Raw genomic sequence first — 7,030 nt, forward strand, 5'->3', positions numbered from 1 at the left:
TATTTTTGAATCGATCGATATTCCTCTTTGTTGATTTCTCCCTGCCTCAAAAGCTCGTCACAAATGGCCACAGCTTCGTTTCTCGATGCGATATTTCCAGCATGACCAGCGGCGATGCTCAAACTGAGTCGTTGCACAAGAGCATTTGGGTCGCTCGGAAGAATGATCACTCCGTGACCTTTTTTTCCCCTCGTTTTTGTGTAATTTCTGTCCCAAATTTTTGAAATAATCGTTTCCCACTTTTCGCTTCTCGAAGCTTTTGGCACGGTTGGTCTCCCTTCTCTCTCCATTGCATGCGTTTCAACCAATATTTTTTCATAATTATTCATGTCCTCGTTTGTCACCTTTGTCATATCAGGTTTTGATCTTGTGATCAACTCCCAAAAACCCAAAGTCCCCTCGAACTTTTCTCCATCAATAATGACGTCGTTTTCATCGATGGTGATTTCTTTGTTCCCAATAAACATTTTTCCGCGTTCTTTTGCGTGAATTCCAAAAACTCTGTCTGCAACAGCTGCTTTGGTTGCGTATTTTGACAAATAATCCAAAGCAATATTTCCAACATTCATTTTTCCAAACGTTTTTTCAGCACTTTTTGAACTTTCAAAAGACGACTCGCTTTCTGGATAAGTCAAAGGCAGTGGACTGATGTCAACATCTCTGTATGCGATGCTTTTCAGCTCGTTTTTCACTTTTTCGTTGCTCTCGATCAACGGTTTAAAAAACTTGGACAGATCAGTCTGATAATTCGCATCTGAAACGTTCTGGTTGATGCTCTCATTGTAAAGCTTCTCCCTGTTGGCCATGTAATTTTTCACAATCTCATCTCTCTTTTTCGGGTCATGTATTTTAAAGAATTCCATTTTTTAAAATACGCAGAAAAAAAACTTAAAGACAAACGAGTTTGCGTTCACGTTTGCGTTCATTTTTTGTAAAGGTTGTTAAATGCTTGAATGGCTTCTTTTTTTTTTTTTATGGATCAACAACTGTTTTGTCAATTCGTCAATGCTGCTTTTTGTTTTTGTCCGGATTTCTTCGGTCATGGTTTTAAATTTTTGAAGCTCTCCGAGAACTAATTCGTATTCGGAATCGCTCACAAACCCGTCCATGAGCGATTTTGAAGTGTGATCGCTAATCGTGTTCAATTTTGACTCGGAAAGAACCTTTATTTTTTCGTGCTTTTCGGCCTTCAACAACATTTTTTTGTTTTAATGATTTCCAAAAATGGACAAAGCCCCCAATCCAATTGCAACCCCCTCGCACGCAATCGAAACTGGAGTGGCAACAACGGTTGACAAAAGCGCAATTCCTGTAATCCCCAAACCAATGCACAACGTTTGCAACCCGTCGTCTGCGAAACGAATAATTTTGGCCACTCGATGGTACTTTTTGCTCAAAGCCTTTCTTTTCACTTTTTCATCCTCCATTTCTTTTTGGATCTCACTGATCTTTTGAAGACGACAAGCGTCATCGGATGGTGCTGTTGGAAGAGTCGGATATATTTTTTCAGTGTTTTTGATTATCTCCATCTTTTTAACAAAGACAGATTTTTTTAATTCGAATCGACGTGATTTATTTTGCAAAGCTTTTCTCCTTTTTTGACAATGACGTCATTGGTGCTGTTGTTGCTCACATCCAAAATGACGTCATCCACAGACTCTGAAAAAATCACATCGTTTTTGAAAAAGTTTAATTTGTCACTTATTTTGTTCATCAAAGTGACGACTGCGATTCCTCTTTCAAAATTCAATCCAACAGACAACGATATTGTCGTTAGAGAAAGAGCGGCAAATTTAATGTCTTTCTGAGCAAAAATCTCATGGTGGCCTTTGATGTCATAACAATTTGGATGATCTAAATCTTTTTTTGCCACAACAATATTTTGCGATGTCTTTTTTTGCATGTTTTTGATTGTCTCCACCAAATTTTCCAGCTCTTTTATCCGTTCAACCAAATTTTCCAAATTTTTTGTCTTGTCCGACTCTTTGAATTTTTCCAACTCTTTGATCCTGTCATCCATGTGTCCCAAATACATTTTCGAAATCTCCAAACTCGAATCGACGTGTTTTTCTGCTGAGGCAACATTCTTGTACATCTTGTGAGGGGCATGCATTTTTAATATGAAAAGAAAATGTTTTAACTCATTTTATTTTCATTTTTTTTCGAATTCATCTCTCATTCATCTCGCTTTCATCTCGCGTTAATATAACCTATCGACTTCATCTAGCGTGTTGACATCGGCACCTTTTCTCAATAATTTTTTCACGGCAACATGACAGTTTATCGATGCCAAGTGCATAGGTGTTTCATTTTTCTCATCTCGCGCGTTGACATCGGCACCTTTTCTCAATAGTTCACTCACGACGGAAATATAATTGTTTTTCGATGCCAAGTGCATAGGTGCTTGATTTTTCTCATCTCGCGCGTTAACATCGGCACCTTTTCTCAATAGTTCACTCACGACGGAAAAATAATCGTTTTTCGATGCTAAGTGCAGAGGTGTTTGATTTTTCTCATCTCGCGCGTTGACATCGACACCTTTTCTCAATAATTTTTCCACGACGGAATTATGACCTTTTTTCGATGCTAAGTGCAGAGGTGTTTGATTTTTCTCATCTCGCGCGTTGACATCGATATTTCTATTTTTTGTATATTTCAATAATTTTTCCACGACTAAATGATGACCTTTTTTCGATGCTAAGTGCAGAGGTGTTCGATTTTTTTCATCTCGCGCGTTGGCATCATATTCGAAATCCCCATCCTTGTGATTAAACAATAAGAGACCAACAAGTCTGTCTTTACCTTCTTCAGATGCGATGTGCAGCCTTGTTTTCGCTCTGACGTTGACTCCGTTTTGCTCGTTGACTCCGTTTTGCTCGTTGACTCCGTTTTGCTCGTTGACTCCGTTTTCAATCGTTGACATCTTTTTTATATGAAAAGAAAATTTTTTTTAACTCATTTTTTTTTCTTCGTGTTTTTTTCTTCGTGTTTTTTTCTTTATTTTTTCACATTTCTTCGTCATCTTCAGATTCCATTTCCCCCAAATCCAAATCGTCACCCATGATTCTTTGGACTGAAGTCTCATTTTTTGCAATGACCACTTCGGGAATCCTAACATGAATGGACTCGATCTGCGCTCCAACAAAAACACCTTCGATTCTCAAAGAGGCGACAGCAAAACACTTTTGACGAACATATTCCAAAGGATTCACTTTCACCAGCTTTTTGTTCTCCTTTTTGAAAAACAAAGAAGAAACCTCAATGTTTTTTTCTCTTTTCTTTGTGAACAATTTTCCGAAAAAAATGGGTGCTGTGTTTGAATCATCTGATTTGTTTTTGAAAATGGACAGATCCTCTGTCATGATTTTTTTCGTTCTTCCTCCTTTTTTCAAAGCTGGAATCATTTCCTTGACTTTTTCGCGAAGAAATTCTGATATTTTTTCAGTCACCTCGATGAACTTTTTTTCTTTTTCGCTCATTCCGTTTTTTTCGTTGAAACCGAGAAATGACATCGAATATCCCTCCAGCTCTTTTGTTCCAAAATTGCAGTTCTCAAACACACCCAGAGAAAACAAAACTGGGGTTCTCAAAACAAAAGGACCTTTTCCAGAGGTGTACTCATAAAAGAGAGGGATCTTTTGGAACTGAATGGGTTTGGTTGTGGAATAAATCTCTCCAACCGATAACTTGCTCTCATCAAAATTCTCAATCGTCACGAAATTCATCTTTTTTATATGAAAAGAAAATTTTTTTAACTCATTTTTTTTTCAAACGGATCAATTCATTATTGTCCACCCATGAGTTGAACGAGTCTGGATATCCTTTCCATTTGACCAGTGATTTGCTTTTTGTTCTGCGAACTATTTTTTCAATCCTGAATATTTCTTGATGCGTCTTTTGCATCTCCTGCTCATAAAAAGTTCCTTGAATGTCTTCACCGTTGGCGTCAGTGATTTTGTACGTGGGTGGATCCGTTCTTTGAATTTTTGACACTGTGAAAACCTCCTCGGTCCATCTCGGCGTGTACCCTTTTTCAAAATGGGGCTTTTTTTTTGTGATCCTCACTTTGTCTCCCATTAAAAATTTCGGCTCTGGTCTTTCTTTCAACATCTTTCCATTCAGATTCATCCAGACCATATTTTTATTCTTTTCATCGCTGGCTTCAATTGGTGTCATTTTGATGGACGAGTGCTTTGTGCTGTTGTAATTTTTAACCATTTCGTCCAAAACGTCAATGTATCGGTTGGTGCTGTTGGCTGAAAAATATTTGAACATTCTCTCTTTCATCGTTCTGTTCCATCTCTCAACGACGCAACTTTTTTCCTCGTTTTCAGTGGAGTACAATTGAACACCCAACGCTTTCACGTGCTTGTTGTAAAACTCTTTTCCTTTGTCCACCCACATTTTGACACATTTTCTTTCTTCAAAAATTTTTTTCATCGCTTCAGCCACTTCAAGTCCTGTTTTGCTTTTCAACGGAACGATCCATCCATACTTTGAAAACACATCGATCACCATGAGCAAATATTTTATTCCATTGTTTAATTTTGAAAACGATTGCATGTCAACCAAATCGACAGCCCATATTTCATCGATGTCGTTCACAAACACTTTTCTTTTTTAAAATGGTGAATGACCGGTTTGTGAAGCTCCTCTGCAAGCTGATCCGTCCATTTCAGTGGAATTTTTTTTTTTTTTTTGCAGATCCTTCAGATCCGTTGAAATTCTTCGAATTTTTATTGACACCCAATCCGAATTTGGCTTTGGCTTTGATGATTGGCGTGATAAGTTTTCTTTCGTTTATTTCTTTTTGAGTTGGGTTTGGAATGGAGTTCATTTCTTCAAGCATCATTTGATCTGCCAAATTTCTGCTTTGAACGTCGGTCAAATATTTATAGGCTAAATCGTGGTGATATGCCGCATTGTCCACTCGATCCACCGGTTTGCTCCACTCCTGATACATGTCGGTGGATGTGAGCCTTTTGTCCAGGTTTGTTCCAGGCCCTGCAAAATTCATTCCTGGAATGTGCATTTCTCCAGGAAATTTTGCCCACGGAAGCTTTATTTTTTTTGAAAAATTGTTGATCGATTCGACCAAGTCACCCCCTTTTGTTGCATGCGAAGATGATCCATGCGAAGATGATCCATGCGAAGATGATCCATGCGAAGAAACAAACTGGCATTTGGTCTTTCCACAAGAGTCACAAGTCCCTTTCAAAATTGATCTGTTGTTTTTTGTCCTCTCGTTTCTCATGTGAATGGTTTCGGTTTCTCTTTTGCATTTGACACAATACATTTTTTTATTTAAAATATTTTTTTTAAACAAAAAAATGGAAGTGACCGATTTGTCATGGAATATTGGAAAAAACAAAAGGAACAACAACGAGCTTTTACCAAGAAGCATTCGAGGAATCATCGTCGGAAAGTCCGGTTGCGGAAAAACAACCTTGCTTCTCAATTTACTGCTCAAACCTGGATGGTTGGATTATAACCATTTGCAAGTCTTTGGAAAATCACTTTTTCAACCAGAGTACAAAATATTGAAAAGCTCGTTCGAAAAAAATTTGCCAAAAAAGATCATTTTCGATTTGTTCAAGGTACAAAACGAAATGGAAAAATTAAATTTAAACCCCGAATGCGTCATCAACGACCTTTCAAAAAATTTTTCCGAAACCGAGGACATGGATTGCCAATTTTTTGAAACGGCTGACGATGTGCCTGAACCTGAAGATCTCGATTCAACCAAAAACAATTTGATGATCTTTGACGATTTACAATTGACCAAACAAAACAAGTGCGAAAAATATTACATCCGAGGAAGGCACTCCAACGTCGACTGCTTTTACCTCGCTCAAAATTATTTTATGCTACCCCGACAAACCATCAGAGAAAACACCAATTTTATTTGCTTGTTTCCTCAAGACTCAAAAAATATGGATCACATTTATCGAGACCACGTTTCGAGCGACATGAAAAAAGAAGAATTTAAAAAGTTTTGCAGACAATGCTGATCTGAACCTCACGGATTTGCTGTTATTGATTTGTCGTCAAAAAAATACAATGGAAAATATCGAAGCGGATTCAACAATTTTTATTTTCCAAAAGAAATCATTTAAAAAATTTTTTTCACTTATTAAAAAATGTCAGGAATAATCATCGATGTGGATGGAACATCCAACATAATAATAACAGAATTTTTGGACAAAATCGTTCTTGAAAAAGAAAAAAAATATGAGATGGCTTTTCTCGGTCTTGAGACGTACAACAGCTTTCCAAACATCACCAGCAAAAACAACTCTTTCCGGTACAGCATGAACAACGGTGCCAACTGGGAAAACGTTGTCATCCCAGACGGAAGCTACGACATCATCGACATCAACAATTATTTGCAAAAAACCGTCTCAAACACAATCAAAAATTATGCGTCTCAAAGCGCAAGTTACGTCGCTGCGAATAAGATCAGTTACTCCCCTGAAAACATCAAAATCGGATCCAATTCAAACACTTTAAAATCAACCGTCAAACTCGGACTAAATTATTTGATGGACCTGAACGTAGAAAACAGCATCGCCTCGCTTTTAGGATTCACAAAAAGACAATTGGACTCCAATTCCGAATACGAGTCCGACGATATTGTCAGAATCACGAACGTCAACACGATCAGAATCGTCAACAACGTCATCGGATCAGCATACATCAATGGCTCGCAACTCAATTGCATTTACTCCTTTTATCCATCGGTCGGTCCTGGTTTTAAAATCATCGAAAGACCCACCCATTTGGTTTACCTCCCTGTCAAGGTCCCTGAAATTTCAACTATGGTCACACGAGTTGTCGATCAAAACGGAAATTTAATCGACTTTCGCGGAGAGGACATCACGATCCGATATCACATTCGAGAAGTGAAATAAATTTTTTCCGGCATTTTAAAAAATGAGCAATTACATTCGTGTCACATTAAATGTCTCTCAGGGACAGATCGACAAAATGAAAAAATCAATCATGGAAGGAAAACCTGCAAGCCTCCGAC

Source organism: Hydra viridissima, unplaced genomic scaffold (genome assembly GCF_058129835.1).
Source record: "Hydra viridissima isolate aposymbiotic clone 2 unplaced genomic scaffold, HvirCarnegie_v1 scaffold_1, whole genome shotgun sequence".
In the NCBI taxonomy this organism is placed as follows: Eukaryota; Metazoa; Cnidaria; class Hydrozoa; order Anthoathecata; family Hydridae; genus Hydra; species Hydra viridissima.